Raw genomic sequence first — 21,876 nt, forward strand, 5'->3', positions numbered from 1 at the left:
GCCACTTCCGGGAGCGCGCACTGAGGCGCCACAGGGGCAGGGCCGCCTGCGCGCCTGCTCCCCGGGACCACAACTCCCAGGATGCGCCGCGCTGCCCAGCAGGCGCCCCTGCGCGCGGACCGCAACTTTGAGCTCGCGTCGCGTCTTAGGCTCCACGGCCCCAGCGCCGCCCTCCCGCCCTCCTGGACTACAATCACCCGAAGGCCCCGCGCCCTCAGCCCGCGCCCCCTGGGGCACGCCGGGGGTTGTAGTCCCGGCAGGGCAGTGGGTAGAAGGCTGGGCTTTTGTGGGGTTGTGGTGGCTGTGAGTGAAGGGGCGGGCGGGCGGGGGGCTGTGCGGGAGGTGGAACCGTGCATAGTGCGTGGGGTGAGGGGAGAGGGTGTCACTGTGTGGGGTGTGCATCGTGTGTAGTGTGTTGCTTACTGTGACCATACATAGGTGATTCCACGTGTCTGTCCTGTGTGACTGCTGGTGCTCTAGAGGTTGGGCTGCGCGTGTCATTCTCTGTGACCACACGTGTGGGTATTTCTGTGCGTGTAACTGTGTGGGTGGGTGTGACCTTTGTGTTAGTTATGGTATGTGATAATTCTGCAGCCACATGCGGCTGTCACGTTGTGTGATGGTGTTTGAGACAGAGACATGGAGGTGCCCAGCAGGGCTTGATACAGCACAAAGGCCCCAGACTGTGTATTGCTTCAGTGACTGTGACTGTGATCATGGATGTGACTGTGTGATACTATGGATGTCTGGACATGTGATTGTATGTGAGAATGTGTTCTGTGTGTGTGCATGTGGGTGTGTGAGAGAATTTAAGCAGGAGACCCCAGCTGGGGACCCAGGACAGGGAGGGTGGTGGCCCAACCTGTGTGCAGGTGAGGCTTTGAGGTTCGCCCGGCCCGTGCTTATTGCCCCCAGCCTGTGACCATGTCCCCTTCAGCTCATCAGACCTTTGCATGCAGCCAGAATGAGCACATTGTCTTCCTTCCCCAGATGCATACTGAGCAGCCAGTAAGGACCATCGCTATTCCAGATGGGACACTGCAATGAAGAGGAGAGGCACAGCCTGCCTCCATGGAGCTGATGTTATTTTAGGGAGGCAGACGGTAATCAAAGAAACAAGAACTGTTTCTGAGGAGTTAGCATCCCAGCTGAGGCCTGAATAAAGGGAAGGACTCAGAATTTTCCAGGTACATGAAATGCAAATGCCAAGGCCCCAAGGTGGGTGCAGACAAGGAGGCCCAGCTGGAGTGGATTGAGGGAAGGAGATAGGAAAGGACAGGGTCAGAATGGGGAGGCTTGTAGGGGGCAGATCTTGCAGGGCTTATGGGCCATGAATGGACTTTGATGTCTACCCTGAAAGAGGTGGGAGCCATGGGAAGCCTTTGGGCAGAAGACTGTGCTGTGACTTTAGCTCTGTAGGATTCTTGTGGTGGTTACAAGGGAAGACTGTTGGGGTGAGGGTAGAGGTAGGGAGACCTGGGAGGTGAATGCTGCTGGAGTCCTGGTTAGCAGAGTAGGTCAGATCACGATGGTGGAGGTAGAGGTGTCGATCAGTGGTCAGATAGAGATCTGTTTTGAAGGTGGAGTGGACAGGGTTAATGGGTTGAAGCACAGCATCCAAGGGCAGAGCAAGGCTGGCTCAGGACCCTGAAAGTATTTTTGTTTGCTACAGCTGCCATCACAAAATACCACGGGCTGGGTGACTTAAACAATAAACTTTTATTTTCTCACACTCTGGAAGCTGGAAGTCCAAGATCAAAGTGTTGTTGGCAGGGTTGGTTTCTCCTGAGTCTTCCCTCCTTGGTTAGTAGATGGCCACTTTCTTGCTGTGTCCTCACCATGGCCTTTCCTCATTAGCATGCCCCTGGTCTCTCTCTCCCAGTCATACTGGAACAGGGCCTACCCACATGACTTTGTTTAATGTTAATTACCTCTTTAAAGGTCCTATATCCAAATACAGTCACATTCTAGGGCTTAGGTTAGGATATTAACATATGAATTTGGGGGGGACACACTTCACTCCATAATGGGTGGAAGGGGCATTGGTATGACTGTGGGGATACTTTGTGGGAGGCTCCTGAGGAGAGGAGAGAGAGGGTAGCATCTAGAGGAGACCCAGGTGCCAGGGAGGAACGAGCCCAGACTGACAGTAGGTGTGGGGTGACCCTGGAAACTCCATGGAAGCTTCCCTCAGGGCGTTCCTCTCTGTACAGATTGTGAGTCTGTGCTGTTAGAGCTGGGAGGAGTCCTGCCCTTTCCATGGCCTGAGGCCAAGGTACTCTTTGCCTTTAGCACAGCACAAGAAAAGTTTGCTGAAGAACAAGGAATGAATAACTGAATGGCAGATGGACAGACAACTGGATTCTCATTTACCTTCCATATGCACCATGGCCCTTCAACTCCATACTCCAGACCCTTGGGAGACCCCTTTTGTGCTTATTCTCTGATTATTCAACCAGTGTTCTAGGCCTCTGGGCTTTCCTGAATAGACTTTCCTTTCTTCCTCTCTGTCTCTTTCTCATCCTCTCCCCAGATTTCAAACCTCATCTTTTTGAGGAAGTGTTCATTTTAACTTGGCACTGTATCAATCAGTTATCCTCTGTAATGAATAGTTTCAACAGTTCAGTTACTGACAGAAATAAGCACTTATTCCTCTCATGAGTCTAAGGATTGGCTATTCTGGCTGGGGCTTGGCTCCAGGCTACAGGTTGGGTCCATCTTTGTTGCACTTGTTTTGTAGGGCTCATGGTGATGGTAGAGATGCCAGCAGGCTTGCGCCCAGGCTCAAGACTAACATACTAGCAATGCCACTCACATTCCATTGGCCAAACGAGTCACATGGCCACACCCAAAGTTAAGGAAAGGGTATCCATGCTGTCTTTAGTGAGAGGAACCACAAATGTGGCCAAAGGTGTATACACGAGGAGGGGTGAAGAAATGAGCCAGTAATTCCATCCACATCATCAATCCTTTTGATTTCTTTCTTTCAGTTCAGAAAAGTCAACAAAGTTAACATTTGTGATCTTGGTTTCTTTCTGATCAAGGAAGGCAACCACAGAGCATATTCAAGGACCTGCTGCAATCCATCCCGAGGATAATAATGGAGGTCGTCAGAAAAGAGATCTCATGAGGGTCTGTGTTCACACACTTTGGCGCTCCTGAGGCCTACTCAGGGAACTGGAACAGAGGTCCTACTGAGGACATAGGGCAACATTTGCTTTTCTGGGAAAAAGAATTTAAGCAATGGTCAGTCCCCAGCATGGAAAATCCTAGTGTGGGGAGAGGTTATGGAGGCAGTGAAGCTGTGAGGAGTGTCAGGATACCTTTGAGCCTGTCAAACAAAAGAATGTTGCTGTGGAGAAGAAACCACACATGTTAGTCACACATGGAGGAAGCTTTGAGCAGGTTCCAGAGCCAGATGTGTTGTAGGCAACCTGTGTGGACAGGAAGCCCTGCAGGTGTGGCTTGTGTGGAAAGAGTTTCAAGCAGCACTTGGCCCTCTCTGTGCACTAGGGGACTCGCCCTAGGAAAAGCCTTATCTGTGTAGCACCTGTGGGAAAGTCTTTTTCCCAGTCTGACCGCATTGAGCACCAGAGGATCCATATTGGAGTGAAACCCTCCGAATGCCGTGAGTGTGGAAAAACCTTCATTCAGAGCTCCACACTCACAATGCACCAGAGGACCCACACTGGAGAGAACCAGTACAAATGTAGGCAAAGCCTTCCTGGGGAACTCAGACATGTGGAAACACCTGCAGATTCGCACAGGGGAGAAGCCCTACCAGTGTTGGAATTGTGGGAAAGCCTTCAGGTGGAGCTCGCCCTGATCCACCGTCAGAGGACACACAGTGGTGAGGAGCCGTGTGAGTGTATTGAGTGTGGCAGGCCTTTGGGCAGAGTTCCACACTCAGTGTCACAAGATCCACACAGGCAAGAGGACTTACGAGTGCTGGGACTGTGGCAGAGCCTTTAAAGGCAGCGCAGACCTTGGCCAGCACCAGCGGGGCCGGATGGGTGAGAGGCCCTGTGCCTGGCGGGAGTGTGGCAAGGCCACAAGGCCTTCGTCCAGCGGTCACACCTCAGCCAGCACCAGCGCACCTACATGGGCCAGAAACCCTGCCTGTGCAGGGAGTGTGGCAAGGCCTTCAGCTACAGTTCACACCTGCTTCAGCACCACAGCACCTGGTAGCTGTGCTCTCTCCACTGCCCACATCACCTTCCACCATCTTGAAGGCCTGAGGCATCTCATCTCCCTCCTCCTACACCTCACAGACTCTCATTGCTTCCCTCCCCTTTGCCAGGGTTTGCCCTTTTACCTGGTCCTCTTTCCATATCCTTTCCTCTTTACAAATTGAGGGGACACCTGGGTGGCTCTGTCACTTAAGCATCCGACTCGTGACTTCAGCTCGGGTAATGATCTCACAGTTTGTGAATTCAAGCCCCACATTGGGCTCTGCGCTAACAGGACAGGGCCTGCTTGGGATTCTGTTTCCCTCTCTCTCTCTGCCCCTCCCTGCTTGCTATCTCTCTTTCTCTCAAAATAAATAAAAATAAACTTAAAAAAATAAAAATTAACTTTTTTTTTTTAATTTTTTTTTCAACGTTTTTATTTATTTTTGGGACAGAGAGAGACAGAGCATGAACGGGGGAGGGGCAGAGAGAGAGGGAGACACAGAATCGGAAACAGGCTCCAGGCTCCGAGCCATCAGCCCAGAGCCTGACGCGGGGCTCGAACTCACGGACCGCGAGATCGTGACCTGGCTGAAGTCAGACGCTTAACCGACTGCGCCACCCAGGCGCCCCAAAAATTAACTTTTTTTGAGCTATAGTTCACATACCTTAAGTTCACCCTTCTAAAGTATACAGTTCACTTTTTAGTATAATCACAAGGTTGTGCAACCATCACTGCTCTCTAATTCCAAAAGGCTTACATCACTCCCAAGACAACCCCCATGCTTATTAGCAGTCACTCTCTATTCCCTCTGCCCCTGGCCTCTGACACCCATTAATCTGCTTTCTGTCTGCATGGATTTTCTTGCTCTGATATTTTGTGTAAATGGCCTCTTAGTATTTTCTGACCACTGACAGACATACCAAAGGGATCCTAATCCAAGGAACCCTTTGTTTTCCTCAACCAAAACCCATGTCACCCGTCAAGCACTAAACTGGGCTTTGGCCTGTGGGTGGCACTGATTGCCTCTATCTCCTTGGGTCTTCTTGGTCTTCCTTATGGTTTGCTGTCTTCTGTTGTCGAAGGAACAGCCCTAAGATGCTCACTCCCAAAAATCATACCAATAAATCACCTCTTCAGTGGGCTCCTTTTGTGTACCAGTTCTGCCTCTTACTCTCTCCTGCTCAGGCAAATGGCTTCACTTCTCTGGTCCTCTACTTCTTTCTCCATAATCTGGAGATAATAAACCTGACTTTGTAACATGGAGATCTGGAGATAAGATACTCTCACCTCTTCTCAGCTGATCATGATACCCTCTGCTTACCTGTGTCCATGGTGAGAGGCAAAGGTGTGCCTGTTCAGACATAGCCATACACTTAGACTCACACAGACATACAGATAACACAACTTGTATCCAGAATATATAAAGAGCTCTTATAACTCAACAACAACAAAACAATTTAAGAATGAGCAAAGGCTACCTAGGTTGTTCCATTGGTTAAGGGTCTGACTCTTGATTTCAGCTCAGGTCATGATCTCATGGGTTCACGAGTTTGAGCCCTGCGTGGGGCTCTGTGCTGACAGTGCAGAGCCTGCTTGGGATTCTCTCTCCCTTTCTCTCTCTGCCCCTCCCCTCCTTGTTCTCTCAATACATAAACAAACAAGCATTAAAAAAAAAAAAAAAAAAAAAAAAAAAAAAAAGAATGGGCAAGGACTTAGTAAGCATTTCTCCAAAGAAATCAAATGGCCAATAAGCATATGAATGATGCTCCACATCCTTTGTCATCATGGAAATGCAAATTAAAACCACACTGTGGTGGTACTTCACACCCACTGGCTACAATCAGAAAGGCAGGTAGCAATGAGTGTTGGCAAGGAGGTTGAAAAACTGGAACCCTCATCTATTGCTGGTGGGAATGAAGAATGATTCAGCCTTTGTGGAAAACAATTTAGCATTTCCACAAAAAGTCAAACACAGAGTTACCTTATGACCCATCAATTCTAAGAGAACTGAAAACATGTGCCCACACAAAGTGTTCATAGCAGCATTGTTCATCATAGCCAAAAAGTGGAAATAACCCAATAACCCCCATCAACCAGTGAATGGATAAGCAAAATGTGATCTATTCATACAATGGAATATTATTCAGCCATAGAAAGTAACCCAGTGCTGGGACCCCTGGGTGGCTCAGTTGTTTAAGCGTCCAGCTTCGGCTCAGGTCATGAGCTTGCAGTCTGTGAGTTCGAGCCCCACATTGGGCTGCTGCTGTCAGCTCGGATCCCGTTTTGGATCCTCTGTCCCCCTCTCTCTGACCCTACCCTGATCGTGCTCTCTCTTTCTCAAAAATAATAAATATTAAAAAGAAAAAAAGAAAGTAACGTAGTGCTGACAATGGATGAACCTTGAAAACATTATGCTCAATGAAAGTAGCCAGATGCAAAGGTCACATGTTTTAAGATTCTATTCATATGGAATATCCAGAAAAGGCAAATCTGTAGAGACAGTAGATTAGTGGTTGTCAGGGGCTTGGAGGAGGGGGGATGGAGAGTGACCGCTAATGGATATTGGGTTTTTGTTTGGGGTGATAAAAATGTTCTGGAATTAGTGGTGGCGGCGGCACATCATAGTGAAAACACTACAAACCATTGAATTGTACACTTTAGAAGTGTGAACGTGAATTCCATCTTATTTTAAAAAGCTGTTATAAAAAAAAAATAGACATAGGAGCACCTGGGTGGATAAATCTGTTGAGCGTCTGACTCTTGATTTCAGCTTAGGTCATGATCCCAGGGTCGTGGGATTAAGCCCTCTGTTGGGCTCCACGCTGAGTATGCAGCCTGCTTGAGATTCTATCTGTCCCTCTTCCCCGCTCTCTTTTTCTAGAAAGAAAGAAAGAAAGAAAGAAAGAAAGAAAGAAAGAAAGAAAGAAAAATAAAAAAAGAAAGAAAGAAAAGAAAGAAAGAAAGAAAAAAAGAAAGAAAGAAAGAAAGAAAGAAAGAAAGAAAGAAAGAAAGAAAGAAAGAAAGAAAGAAAGAAAGAAAGAAAGAAAGAAAAGAAAGAAAAGACACACGTATGAATGCATGCAGACATACCCAGAGGCACCTACTAGAGGCAGGCTCTCCTACCAGCCCAGCCCCTGCCTGGAGGACGTAGCAGCTGCCTGCAGGCCCTGGATTTCATCCCACAGACCATCTCAGCACCAAGGTGGGGCATATACCACCACTGTGTGTGTCAGCCAAATCTCACTCTCAGGACTCCAGGGGGAGAGGCCCAGATGCTCCCTCTGCTAGGTAGCTGCCTTGGCATCCAGGGTCATCCAGCTACCGTGGGGAATGTGTGTGGAAGTGTAGAAGTGTGGGAATGAATGTCAGCAGTGTGCATGTTGTTAAAGTTATTCCTAGCAGCAGTTAAGGTAATAAAACAGATTTTATTAAGAAAAACTATTGCAAAGTGGGAAATAGACCTCATTATAGAACTGGGCTCAATTCTGAATCCAGTGAGGACAAGTGGGGATTTATAGTCAGGAAGCAGGGTGGGTACCAGCGGATAAACAGTTACTAAGAGAAAACCTCGGGGCGCCTGGGTGGCTCAGTCAGTTGAGCGTCCAACTCCGGCTCAGGTCATGATCTCATAGTTTGTGAGTTCGAGCCCCACGTCCGGCTCTGTGCTGACAGCTCAGAGCCTGGAGCCTGCTTCAGATTCTCTCTCTCTGCCTCTCCCTTGCTCATGCTCTGTCTCTGTCTTAAAAATAAGTAAAACAGGGGCGCCTGGGTGGCGCAGTCGGTTAAGCGTCCGACTTCAGCCAGGTCACGATCTCGCGGTCTGTGAGTTCGAGCCCCGCGTCAGGCTCTGGGCTGATGGCTCGGAGCCTGGAGCCTGTTTCCGATTCTGTGTCTCCCTCTCTCTCTGCCCCTCCCCCGTTCATGCTCTGTCTCTCTCTGTCCCAAAAATAAATAAAAAACGTTGAAAAAAAAAATTAAAAAAAAATAAGTAAAACATTTAAAAAAAATTAAAAAAAAAAAGAGAAAGTCTCAGGGGTTAAGGGGACATTTAACAGGATTCTTGCTGAAGGCAGGCCAGGGGGATCAGACATCACAGGGTGGGGAAGGCGGGGAGGGGGAGGAACCTGAGTAGACAGTGAGAGTGATCATATTTGGAAGGTGGGAAATTCTCCCTAAACCGACTTAGCAAGACTTTTCCTGGAACTAGACTCTATAAGAAAGGACACAGGAGCTCGAGGTTTGAGGCCTCATCAAACTCTCCTCAGAACAGCCTGACTGAAGTTTGGTCATGGAGAGAATCTTTGTCAGCGTGCGAGTGTGTGATGTTGTGTGAGCGTGTGTTCAAGTGCAGATGCACACCCCACCAGTGGCCACCCCAAGGAGTGAACGGAGAGCCCTGAGGCCCCATGGACTCCCCCTTGCCGGGATACCCAGACTCTGCCTCCTGCAGCCAGTGCCCCAGTGCCCACGGCTCTCTGCCCTCCACACAGCATCTGGACAGCTCTTTGCACGCAGATGTTTGATATAAGAACAACACGGGTGAGCAATCAAAGTAACAGGCAAAGAACTTGAAGACCACCTGGCCTTACAGAAAGAATGAATTGCCCTGGGGACATTCTCCGGATAGGCCCCTGCTCCTGTGTGGTGCTGTGTCAGCCTCTGCCCTGACCATCGGGCGCCAGCAGAGCTCAGTCTTTTCCATGTGAAAGCCCAGGCCCCTACAACTGCTGCCCTCGCCCCCTGGCCAGCCACACTTCCGCAGGGCCATTCATGCTAGTTGTTGGTTGCACTTCTTTCTCATCACCCGACCGCAGCCAATCTGTGACCATCATTCACCTGCCCCAGAGGGAGGCTGCTTCCTGGTGCAACAACACTCGCACCCAACATACACTTTCTCTACCAGTTAACATGTTAAATCCTTGCAGGCTGGGGGTCACCATCCCCATTTTACAGACAAGGAACATGAGGGACAGAAGCAGAGAGTGAAGACCCAGAACTCATCTGGGGAGGGCTGGGCTCCAAACCCATGGAACTGGTTTTAGCTGGTTACGCCTGACCACCCCTTGAGGGAAGGAAGCAAAGTATGCTGAGGACTGGCACTGTCACATCCCTTCTCGTCCCTCCACCTTGCTGCCAAGACACGGTCCCTGTTTTTACAGAGGCTGAGTGGGCGGCCCACTGCAAGCCTGCCCCATCCATGCCATGTGGTGCCTCAGAGGGTCCCCAGCTGCCCAGGTCTTCCTGCCTCTCAGCCTGGTCCCTGGGGCTCACGTGGAACGCTCTCCCAAGGGTGCACTGCCTAAGGCAATCTTGCTCCTACAAAACCAAGTTGCCTCTTCTCCTGGGAGACTCCTGAGCATTCTGACCTACACTGCCTCCGGTCAGCTGACACCTCTTCTCTGGTGTGCTGTGGTAGAAGCTGTGACACTTGGCTGGGTAAGGAGGTGTCACTGGTCACCAGCTGTGCAGGGTCATTGTGCAATAGAGTAGAACTCAGCAGATCTGGGGTGTCCAAACTGCATATTACAAAGAATGGATTGGCCCTTGGATGGCAAGCCCTTGGAATATCCTGCCTGATAAGAGTCTTTCCTTACTGGGAGCCTTAGGCTACGTCTGTGATTTATGATGGGGACCTTGAGTCACACTGTACCAGGCTGATCTCTGAGACAGCTTGAGGCTCAGTAACTAAAGTCAGTCATGCAGGCATTCTGCATGTATGTGGTCACCCCCGGTAAATATCAGCAGGCTTGGGTGACCTTCCCTGGCTGCCAGTACTCCATGTGTATTGTCACTCTTAGCAGGAAGTATGGAGCCGTCTGTGTGACTGCACTGGGACAGGACAAATGGCAGCTTGTACCTGGTGTCTCCTGGATTTGTTTGTGTACTTTCTACCTTTGTGATTATAATCTTATCCTTTTCACTATAATAAACAGTATCTCTACCTTTTCTGACTTCTAGGAGTCCTTGTGAGTCACTGGACCTGCAGGTGGTCTTGGGGACTCCCTTACAGTCGTTTTGCATTTGGTGTCTCGCTGGTTCACTCACTCATTCCCTGTGGATTTGGGTCCTGCCATGTGACAGGGGATGGGTCTATAGAGGCATGAGACAGGGATGTGTGCTAAAGGGGCTCTAGGTCCAGGGTGGGCTCTGAATGAGGACACGGACAATGACAACACAAGGTCCGTGCCGCCGTGGGGGGCACAGGGGATTCAGCCAGTGAGGAGGTGCCCTGGTGCTGGTACCAAGGACAGGAGACCAAAACAAGCTGGGATTGGACAACAAAGGCTGCCTGTGGGATGGCTGGAAATGAACCTGGAAAGATGGGCTTTGGTGGTTGAGTGCAGCGGCTTCAAGGCCAGACTGTACTCTGATGGCCACAGAGAATCCGAGTGAAGCTGTGCAGAGAAGTGAAAGACCACACCTCTGCTGGGACAAAGGAACGGCTCCAGGAGGCATGTGACCAACGTCTGGACTGAGCAATGGCTGCCCAGCTCCTATTTTTGCCTTTGCCTCAAGTCAGCCAGATGAGGACTTGACCTGCTTTTTCAGGTGCGACCCAATCACCCCGCCATCTCACATTCTTGAGAGAACATTAAATTCTAGAGCTGCCTCCTTACAGTAAATACCCCTGGCATATACTGAAAGGGATGGGGGAACTGTTTGCCACTCTGTCCCTATCTACTAACTCCCATGTTTTCATCCTGAAAAACGAGTGGCTTCTAGCTGGTGGCCTCAGGAAAGTGGTTTAACTTCTCAAAATCTCAGCTCCTTTTCTATGAAGTGGGGTTAACAATATCTGCACCCCATGGCTGCTGAGAAGATGAAATGGAGTGATGTGTGTAAAGTGCTTATGAAGTGTTAAAGTCTTACACGAATGTCGCTGTCTTGACTGATTTTAATGAAGTCTTTGTGCTGAAGCTGATGAATGACACACAAAGTCTTTTTAAAGGTCTGGGCTTTGTGACACACACACATTTCAGCATTATAAACCTTACTTTTTGGCAGAGGAACAAAACAAATCCAAAAAAACAAAAAACAAAAAAACAAAAATAACAAAACAACCTCAAACCAAGCCACATGATCTGAAACCATGTGGCCTGAGTTAATACAAGGCACAAACAACTGATAAAAGCATCTTTTAAGTTTTTTGTTTTTAAATTTCATTTTTCCCCCGAGGTAAAAACCAAAATGAACTCTGTTCCAGGCCTGCTGAGAAGACCATCCATACCTGTGGATCTCTCCTACCACCTGGTGGATATCTGTGGAACCCGGAGCATGGAGAATGGGAGGGGCTGTTGTTCCTCTTGAAGGCTCACTCCGCTTTCTCACCCAACCGTGTGACCCTGCAGAGAGAAGTGTATATGATGTGCAAGGGGGCTGCTCTGCACAGTTCCTGCCACTCACAGGGCCCCCTGTTGGATGAAGAACAACACACCAAGGACAGACAGCAGGTCTCTACCCCATCTGGCACATCCCCAGTTCACTGATGGATGAGAACCAAACAGTTGCCAAGGGTTTTTTGATAGTTGCTGCACTCACATGGCATCCCCTGGGAATGAATTCTCCAATGCTGGGCCAGGGATCTGCTCTAGCTGAAGGCTTTCCCACATTTGTGACACTCAAAGGGCTCCTGTCTGGCATGAATCCTCTGATGCAGAACAAGGGCCGCAGCCTCAAGGGAGGTTTTCTGACACAGGCTGCATATGAAGGGCTTGGCACCCACGTGGACGCGCTGGTGATGCGGCTGAAGGCTTTGCTGCATGCATGGCACGCATAGGGCTGCTCCCCCCGTGTGCACCCGGTAGTGCTCAGTGAAGTGTGACATCTGGATGTAAGCCTTGCCACACTCGTTGCACTTGTTGGGCTTCTCCCCGGCGTGTGTCCTGAGGTGGAGAGTGAGGGAGAAGCTCTGAACAAAGGCCCTTCCACAGTCTCCACAAACAAAAGGCTTCTCCCCAGTGTGGATCCTCTTGTGCTGAGTGAGGAACGTGCTCTGGATGAAAGTCCTCCTGCATTTTCCACACGTGTAGGGCTGCTCACCCGTGTGCACCCATTGCTGCAGGACCAGGGCTGAAGAATTGCCGAAGGGTTTCCTGTACTCACCGCATGTAAACGGTTTCTCATCACTATGGCTCTTGAGGTGCTGGGTCAAGTAGGAGCTCTGGCTGAAGGTCTTCCCACATTCTCCACACGTGTAGGGCCGCTCGCTGGTGTGCACTCACTGGTGCTTGGCCAGGGAGGCACTCTGGCTGAAGGCGTGGCCACAGGCATTGCATGCATATGGCTTCTCACCCGTGTGTGTCCTCAGGTGCTTGCTGAGGGACTAGCTCTAGCTGAAGGCTTTCCCACATTCCTGGCACGTGTATGGCTTCTCTCCTGTGTGGCAGCGCTCGTGCTCGGTCAGGGATGAGCTGAGGCTGAACACCTTGCAGCATGTGTGACACTCATATGGCTGCTCTCTGTGTCCTCACACACTGGGTAGAAAGCAAGGTGAGAACATGCACACTTTGGTTTTTGCCCCCCCCCCCCCCAGCTCTCTCTCTCTCACACACACATACACACACACACATGGCTGTGGGTTCTGTGGTGGACCAGGAGGGCCGAGGAGTTGGTGAAGGCTCTGCCACACTCGTGACAGGTGAACAGCTTCTCCCCAATGTGGACTCGCTGGTGCTGTACGAGGTGAGTGCTCTGGCTGAAGGCATGCCTGCACTCGCCACAGGTATATGCTTCTTGCCTGTGTGTACCTGCTGGTTCTTGGCCAGGGATGAGTTCTCTCAGAAGCGCTTGCTGCAGTAGCCACACGCATAGGGCTTTCCACCTGTGTGGATGCACGGTGCTTACGAGGCACGAGTTCTTGCTGAAGGCCTGTCCGCATTGCCAGCATGTGTACAGCTTCTTGCCAGTGTGGGTTCTCTGGTGCTGAATGACATGTGTGTCTGTCCAAAGGCCTTCCCACACTCCTTGCATGTGTAGGGCTTCCATTTAGTGGGAACCCACTGATAGCCCGCAAGGCATGCGTTCTTGCTAAAGCCATCTTTGCACCCACCATACACCAATGTATCCTCCTCAGTGTGAACTCCTCGTGGGAGACTAAGGCCTGGAAAAGAGCTGAGGGCTTCCATACACATACAGTGTCCTTGGCAGGGCACCCCCGATCTAGGACTGAAACACAGGTGAGGCCCTTCTTGCCAACCTGGCTTGTGAGATCTTGCACCCCTGGGGATTGCCCTGATGCTCAACAAGGAATGGGCGCCAGAAGAAAGTTCCTGCAAGGTTCCACTCTGGGCTCTTCTTCCGCTGGCTGCGTGTCACTGCTCGGCAGTGTCTGTCACCTGGCCTTCATGCTCTGTGACTTCTCTCACGATGGTGTGCCAGAAATCCTGCCTTGTGAGTCCCATTGTCATCTGCCCCCGAAGCAGAGCACCTTTGTCTAGAGGTAGCCATGCAGCTCGGGGCCCAGGCTTTGAGCCTGAAAAATAAGCAAAGAAGTATGCTCAGGATCCAACCTGAACATGCACAGCCAATCGGGAAGATGGACAGAACCGCAGCAGTCAGACTGGACAATGCAGGTATGTGGCTTTCAGCAGGACTCTTGCAGTTGAGGACAGAAGAGTGAATGGATCAGGGTCTGGAAGACCACCCACAGGCTTGGTGATTCCTCCTCACACAGTTCTCAGCACAGAGTCATACTCACGGCTGTGACTGATTAGAGCAAAAGGACACCAGGCAAAATCAACAAAGGGAAAAGGCGCAGGGGCAGAGTCCTCTCCCAGTGGAGCCACACAGCATGCACCTAACCCCTCCAGCTCTGGATTCTGACACTGAAGTGTTGTCTACAGTTTGTCAGAGGCTCAGAGCTTAGGGTTTTACTAGAGGCTGGCCATGCAGGCACTGGCTGTGTAGCACGTACCAAAATTCCGGGCTCCCAGAAGGGAAGTAGGGATTCAGTGTAAATCAAGTTGTTTGTACAAATGGCTTGGGTGCAGTGAGCCATTCTTATCGTTTAGGGAATGGGGGAAAGGGTGTCCACTCTGCACAGAAGGGACCCAACTGGGGGACACAGGTCAGAGCAAGGACCTATCTGGGTGTGGGTTACTGGGGACAAGGCAGGGGATAAATACACCCATGTAGTGAACACATGTGGAAACAGACATGTGACATGGATGAAGAAGAGACAGGGAAACCTCACCCAGGGACCCAAGTTGCTGTAGTTCCTCAGCATCACATCATGGTACAGGATCCTCTGTGTGGGGCCCAGAAGTCCCCATTCCTCCCATGTGAAGTCCACCACCACATCCCTAAATGTCACTGGCTTCTGAAACATCCCACATGCAGTGGCTCAGCCGTGGGTACTGTCTGGCCAGAGCCAGCCCCATAAGGAACAGCAGAATGTGAATGCTCTGGGAAACATCCTAAGGTCATGGTTGGAGGGGTGGCTCATTCTGTGAGTGGCACTATTATCACCTTGACACTGGGTGCCATGGTCCTACCTGAATAGTTGTGTCTTCTCTGTTAAAGTTTTACCCCTCAGTGCAAAGGCATTTGGAAGTAGGGTCTTTGGCGGGGATTAGGTTTAGATGAGGTCATGAGGATGAGGACCCAGGATGGGACTAGTGCCCTCATAAGAAGAGGGAAAAACCAAAGTGTGCATATTCTCACCTTGCTTTCTACCCAGTGTGTGAGGACACAGAGAGAAGGCAGCTTGTCTGCAAGCCAGGAAGAGAGCTCTCAGCAGAACCCAGGCCTGCTGGCACCCTCATCTTGGACTTCTAGCCTTCAAAACTGTGAGAACTAACTTTGTCAATTAAGCCACAGAGTTCATGGTATTTTGTTATGGGAGTCTAAACAGATTAAAGCACAATGATTTTGGGTGCCTGGGTGGCTCAGTCGATTGAGCATCCGACTCTTGGTTTTGGCTCTGGTCACGATCCACGGTTCATAGGTTTGAGCCCCACATTGGACTCCAAGCTGACAGTGCAGGGCCTGCTTGGGATTCTCTCTCTTTCCCTCTCTCTCTGCACCCCCCCCCCCCCGCTCTCTCTCTCTCTCTCACACACACACACACACACACACACACACTCTCAAGATAAATAAATATGTTAAAAAAAAAGAATTGAACTTAAAAAAAAAAAAAAGACACAGTGATTCCTCATCACTTCCCAAAACACTCAGCTTTGTGGCCACCAGAGGGACAGCTGGATGGCCCTTACCAGCCCCCCACAAAGCCATCTATCACACCTGCATGGTCTGCATCCCCTTTAAGGTTGGGCAGGGGAGGCTTGGAGGATGGGATGGCATCTGACACCAGCCACATGTGCTCCGAGGCCATTAAGTGTCCCCAACCTGAATTTTACTGCTCCACAGCGGCACTCCTAGCTTGTGGCAATAATCCCTCTGCCTGTGTGTGTGGCTGTCTTCTTGGGGACCCCGTTAAAAAAAGGGCCTGTCAGGAGGCAGCAATTTCAGAGCAACTACTTACCACCCAAAACCCCCAACCACCTATCTAGACACTGCTCATGCCACCATTCATTCATTTGCCTGTTAATATCTTCCAGGTGTCTATACATGCCAGGCTCTGCTCTGTCCCTTTCCTGGATCCTGGATAAACAGTGTGACCATAAACAGCCTGTGTCCCAGATCTTCCCAGGCATGGGACTTCCTCCAAGGTGCCTTAGATTGACAGGGTCATTAAGCGCCACCCTGGAGTGAAGACAGAAGGAAGACAGGAGGAATGGCCAGGGCAGAGGAAGGCACCCTGTCCCAGAACTCATGCTCCTTGGGGGTTGCGGCTCTAGTCCTGTGCTGAGGAGTAGAAGTATCACAGAAGCAAGGGCAGAAAGGAGTATGCCTGCTGGGACTGCTGGCATTATGGGAAACTCATGTGGAAGGCATCTGCTGGGAATGCAGCATCTTGGGCCTTGGGCTTGTCCTCCTTGACACTCCCCTGAAAAGGAAGAACTGCGGGAGGGCAGGAGATATGAGAGAGGCCAGATCTGCCCTCAGGTCCCAGAGACACAAGCCCCAAAGCCCCCTCACCTCACATCCCTCCCCTCACGGGCCACTAGCCTCTCTCGCAGGGGCTCCAGCCCTCCCAGTCCAGACCCTCCCACAAGTGTTGCTCCTGCTTACCTTCCAGGGCTTGGCAGAACCAGAGCCCCTAACATATGGCAGGCATGCTGTGGGCCCCTTACATCAGCTCACTTGATCCTCACCCTGTGCCTGAGAGTGATGGTTAGGGTCAACACTACCAGACCCATCTTACACTAAGGAAACTAGGTGTCAAGGGGGAAGACGCTTGCTTGAATTGAGCTTCTGCGGGGAAGCACCCCCACATGTCCCCACCCGTGACCAACCAAGATAATGAGTCCTGTGGAGAAGGCTGTATCCACGTGGACCCATACCCCCCAGAAGTAGTCTGGGGATGTGGCAGCCCACCTGGGCTCTGGTGAAGGGGTCTATATAGCTGCCATGGACCCATGGTGATCCAGAGGATGAAAAATACTTGGAGTAGGAAGACCAGAAACTACAGTTCCACCATGTGCCACTAACTGGCCACATCCCTGCTCTGGACCTATTTCTCCTTGGGTACAAAAAGGACAGGAGGATGGATGGCATTAAGTCTCAGAAAGCCTTTGTGAAATATAACATAACACAGGAACACCTCATGGTGCCCCTGCTGCCAGAAGCCACACCACCTTTACACCCTCCATCCTGTCCTGGCTCCCAGGCTGGGCAGGGGGTCACTGAGCTCGGGCCTCCACAGTAAGTGGTCCTCTGATTCAATGCTTGGAAGTTGGGCCTCAGACCCCCGCCTCTAAAACAGAAACTACCCATGAGCCTAGGCTGAGTCCCTATGGGCAGCTGTGGTTCCACACCACACCCAGGCTGCAAACTTCTCAAGGGGTTATTGTCCAATGCTGGCCAAGTTCCCTAACATGAGGAAAAAGAGGTACTATCATCACCCTCTTATATAAGTGGGGAAAGGGGGCCACAGAGAGATTAAATCAAAGGTGTGAAGCAAGTGATAGGTGAGGATGTGAACTCAGGTAGTCAGTCAGACTTGAGTCTATGCTCTCAAAAAGATACACTGTTAATAGAGGTATGAGTGCTCAGCTCAATCAGTTTTGACCAATGTACACATCTGTGTAGCAACCATCCAGACTAAGCTCTAGAACTTTCTGAGGATGGAAATGTCCTGGAGCTGTGCTGTCCAATTCAGCAGCCATATGCCCCATGTGGCTCCTGAACAGCAAAAAACACAGGTGGTGTGACTGAGAAACTGGATGTGTAATTTGAAGTCTAACTGATTCACATTTTAATATCTACATGTGGCTGTTAGCTACCATTTTGGACAGCTCAGCACTAGGACTTTTCAGAACTATGGACAGCTCCCACCAGGCACACTTTCCAGGCAAAGCCCTACCCAGCCCCAGGGTGATTACTGCTGGGATTTCTGACGGCACACATGAGCTGTGCCTATTCTTGAACTTTATACAAAGTAAATCGTATGCTGTGTAATAGTCTGAGGATTCAGCCCCATGCTATCAGTTTTATGGATATCACTGGTAGCAGACACCTGTCAGGATGCCTCTACAGAGACTGTTTGGGGACAAAGTGAGATACCAAGTAGGCAAGTGCTCAGAAGAGGGGAAAAGCGATAGTCCCAGCTGTCTTGAATTCAGTTCCTGACAGACTCCCAGTAGGGAAGGGCTGATATGAGGCCTTTTGCCCCTCCGCACAGGGGTGAAAGTGGAGAACTGATCCCTGGGGCCCTGATGCACCCAGTGCCCACACCTTCCTCCCAGTGTCATTCCTAGACTGGAGACAGTGAGTGTGAGGGATAAGTGGAGTCTGTCAGACCTAGAATCAAATCCACCTTACCACTCTCTGCTGGGTGACCTTGGGTTGTTCAATCCCCTGAGGCCTGGGTTTTTTATCTGTAAAACTGGGTAATAGTGAAGGCTGTTTATTCATTCATTCAACAAATACTCCATGGACTGTGCACAATATCATGAAACTTGCAGTCTATGATGAATGGGAACAAGTATAAAGTCTTCAAATGTGTAAAAAACACATGTGTAAAATGTGTAAAAGTGCTAAAAAAAAAAAACAACCCATAATGTAGATGTGTGTGGCACCTGTTTTGGGTCAGGTGGTTAGGGAGGGCCTCTGAGGTAATACCTAAATTTAAATGCTATTCAGCAACCAGGGGGTGGGCCAAGGGAGAGCTATAGGTGAGGCCTGTAAACAGGAAGAAGTCAGGTCATGCAGGGCTCAGAAGGCATGGGAAGTGTGGATCTGGTCAAATTAGGGGTCAACAAACTCGGCTCCACTTACTGCCTATTTCTGCAGAGACCATGAGCTGAGAATAGTTTTTCCATTTTAAGTGGTTGGGAGGGAAAAGTCATCAGATTAACGTTAAGTGAAATTCAGATTTCAGCATTCAGTGAAGTTCTGGATTTCATCAGGACAAAAAAAAAAAAAACATGTGGGTATGTGTTTTCTCTCTCGTTAGCTAAGTATCTACTTGATTTGACATCCTTGGTTTTGCCTCTTGGCCTGCAAAGCTGAGAACGTTTGCTACCCAGTGCTTTACAGGGAGAGTTTGCCGACCTGCTGTGACAGCCAGGGCAGGGACGGAAGGTTTAAGGTAGAGGTGGCCTCACTGTTCAGGGTGTAAAGACCCCTCTGGTGCTGTGTGGAGAGCAACGGAGGGGGCAGGGGGAGGCAGGAGACCTGTGAAGAGGTGACAGTCTGGACTAGGCTGAGGATGGCAGGGCAGCAGAGCGAAGGCAGCAGGAGCAGCGCATGTTTTGAGGAAGATCTAGTTTCTGAAAATGTCCAGCCCCGTGACCACCACCCTGCCATGTGCCTCACCCGGCTCCTCAGGTTCCATTGCCTGCTACTCTGCTCCGTCTCTGGGCTGCTTGACCTCAGCAGTCACAGGACAGGGGGCATGCGGTCTTAGTCCCAGACAAAGAGCCCAGGTTGTGGGAGAGAGCCACCGCCTCCTCCCATCTACTCCCATACGGCAATCAGGCTTCTGGCACTCACTTAGGGGCTCAGGGCTGGAATTCTGGAAAATGGAGCACTGCTGGGTGAGCAAAGGCCACAGGGAGTGGGTGTGGCCATACACGTGGGCTTCCCTGGGACAGACCCAACTGCTTCCTTCCCCCAAATGGAAAACACATGTCTACACGAAAACCTGTAAGTGAATGTTCACAGCAGCATTATTTGGGTAAACAAACTGGTATATCCATATAATGGAGTATTACTCAGCTATAAAAATGAATGAAGTACTGACACATAGCACAACATGGATGGACTTTAAAAACATGCTCATGGGGCGCCTGGGTGGCTCAGTCGGTTACGCGGCCGACTTCGGCTCAGGTCACGATCTCACGGTCCGTGAGTTCGAGCCCCGCGTCGGGCTCTGGGCTGACAGCTCGGAGCCCGGAGCCTGCTTCCGATTCTGTGTCTCCCTCTCTCTCTGCCCCTCCCCCGTTCATGCTCTGTCTCTCTCTGTCTCAAAAATAAATAAAACGTTAAAAAAAAAACAAAACAAAAAAAAACATGCTCAGTGAAAAAAGCCAGACACAACAAACCCATACATTGTATGGTCCCATTTAATTTATATCACATGTCCGGAACAGTGAAAGATTAATTAAGAGAGAATGAACAGAAAGATTAATGGTTGCCAGAGGCTGCGGAAAAGGGGAATGGGGAGTGATAGCTAAGGGGTATGGGCCATAAGCATGCACCTGAGTTCACACTTGCAGACACAAAGGAGGTGTCACACACACAAAACACCCCTTCCCCACACAGACATGCACGGTGACACACCTGACCACTCACACACACCTGAAGTCTCATCCGCACACACAAATGGTGTCACACATGGGGCGCCTGGGTGGCTCAGTCGGTTGAGCATCTGACTTCGGCTCAGGTCATGATCTTACAGTTCATGAGTTCGAGCCCCGCGTCAGGCTCTGTGCTGACAGCTCAGAGCCTGGAGCCTGCTTTAGATTCTGTGTCTCCCTCTCTCTGCTCCTTCCCTGCTCATGCTCTGTCTCTGTCTCCCAAAAATGAATAAACATTAAAATTTAATAAAAACACACACACACACACACAAATGGTGTCACACATGCAATACGCTCTTCTCTGACATGCACCAGCGGTAACATGCCCAGTCAAATGCACATACCTGAGGTCACACTGCAGACACAGGCAAGGGCTGTGCTGGGGTCCCCACACACAGGAGGTCTCATCTGCCCACACACGTGGTGCTTCGTATGCAATACACCCTTCACTTCTGAAACGCACAGGTGGTGACACACTCAGCCACGTGCACACACCTGAGGACACACCTACACAGACAAGTGACGCACTGGGTCCCCCCCCCCCCCCCCCGCGCCCTCGCCATCTCATATACACACTCGGGTGGTACCTCACATGCAAGACAGCCCTCCTCTGACACGCACACGTGCAGTGTCACACTCGGCCACACACAGCTGAGGTCTCATGGGCACGCATAAGTCTCTTCCTCATACCCTGCGGCACGCGCACACGGTCCCTCCTCTCTCCCCTCCCCCACGACCTCCCGCGACCCATCGCCGGGCCCGCGCTCCCCTCCGAGCCCCACCCGGCCACCAGTCACTCCCGCTGCGTACACGCGGGCCTCGCCGTCCCTCACACTCACGAAAGCCACCACGCCGGGACCGCGGACTCACCTCGGCCGCGGGCCCCTGTCAGAGGCGGGCAGCGCCGCCAGCCGCCAGCCTCCGCACACGCCGAAGGCACTTCCGGCTCTCACTTCCGCCGACGGCCCGCGCTCGGCTCGGGACTGGACCTCGGAGGGGGCCCTGCCCGCTGCATACCAGGGGCCGGCACAGGTGACTCGCCTTGTGGGAAATGGAGTCCAGAGGGCGACGAGCCACGAAGGGAGCGTGGGAACGTGTTGATGAGCCGCTGTCGCGGGGGACCAGACGGATATGAACACGCATGGATCTATGTAAGTTCTTGCAGATATGCAGCGGACTTTTTTCTTCCCCTTCGCACACTCACGTACGCCCACACTCGTCTAACTATAGTTTGGGGTATTCCCACCACCCCCTCCAACCCCTGAACCCTGTGCATCCTGTAAAGCTTCAGCAAATGCCCTCTAAGAACCAGTAATTCTTCCAATTACTCAAGAAACCACACCATTACCTTCTATATAGTCATATGCTCATTTCTTCCAATTACGTCCTTTTTGTTTTCATTTTTTAGTGAAGCCCGCATAGAAAACCATGCACAGCACTCTGCTGTGCCTGGTGGAGTCGACTCCTGATGTGCAGGCTAACCTTCTCTACCCTTCCTTCCCACTAGTCAGTTGATCACAAGGGGAGATTAAAGAAATCAGCCACTTATCTTAGACTAGAATTGTGCAAGAGCTTTCTAAGGTTGAGGGAGATGTTCTATTTGTAACTACTGAGCAGTTGGAATGTGGCTAATGTGATTGAAGAACTCAATATTTACTAATTTTGGGTGAATTCAAAATTACATCTAAATAGCTATACCTAGCTAGTGATTACGATGGACAACTTGGTACATCTAGATGTTCACCTTGGATCTCCTTACAAGGAGACCTATAGGAGACTGTTCTTTAGACGATGCAGATTTCTTACCAGTTACCTTTTGCACAAATGACTTGAATCTCTC

At 50.6% G+C, this 21,876-nt stretch overlaps 3 long non-coding RNA genes across 7 annotated transcripts; 1 reads left to right on the top strand and 2 right to left on the bottom strand.

Moving 5' to 3' along the window:
• Window positions 1-147: 147 nt before the first annotated feature.
• LOC131498997 (uncharacterized) lies at window positions 148-3,146 on the top strand. Of its 2 annotated transcripts, none has more exons than XR_009255694.1 (3): window positions 148-303; window positions 991-1,187; window positions 3,045-3,146. It is a non-coding gene; the product is annotated as an uncharacterized LOC131498997 (long non-coding RNA). The 2 variants fall into 2 exon arrangements; XR_009255693.1 differs by lacking the exon at window positions 3,045-3,146 and adding an exon at window positions 2,293-2,504.
• Window positions 1,701-14,145, bottom strand: LOC131498992 (uncharacterized). Of its 3 annotated transcripts, none has more exons than XR_009255686.1 (3): window positions 12,736-14,131; window positions 11,402-12,625; window positions 1,701-3,352 (listed from the first exon to the last, which is right to left on the bottom strand). It is a non-coding gene; the product is annotated as an uncharacterized LOC131498992 (long non-coding RNA). The 3 variants fall into 3 exon arrangements; XR_009255684.1 differs by having other exon boundaries at window positions 1,701-3,222; window positions 12,736-14,130; XR_009255685.1 differs by lacking the exon at window positions 1,701-3,352 and having other exon boundaries at window positions 11,051-12,625; window positions 12,736-14,145.
• Window positions 14,146-15,255: 1,110 nt separating this feature from the next.
• On the bottom strand, window positions 15,256-21,165 carry LOC131498991 (uncharacterized). Of its 2 annotated transcripts, XR_009255683.1 has the most exons (4): window positions 20,907-21,165; window positions 20,381-20,488; window positions 20,038-20,248; window positions 15,256-15,876 (listed from the first exon to the last, which is right to left on the bottom strand). It is a non-coding gene; the product is annotated as an uncharacterized LOC131498991 (long non-coding RNA). The 2 variants fall into 2 exon arrangements; XR_009255682.1 differs by lacking the exon at window positions 15,256-15,876 and having other exon boundaries at window positions 19,787-20,248.
• Between the last annotated feature and the right edge of the window lie 711 nt (window positions 21,166-21,876).

This window comes from Neofelis nebulosa, chromosome 17 (genome assembly GCF_028018385.1).
Source record: "Neofelis nebulosa isolate mNeoNeb1 chromosome 17, mNeoNeb1.pri, whole genome shotgun sequence".
Lineage (NCBI taxonomy): Eukaryota > Metazoa > Chordata > Mammalia > Carnivora > Felidae > Neofelis > Neofelis nebulosa.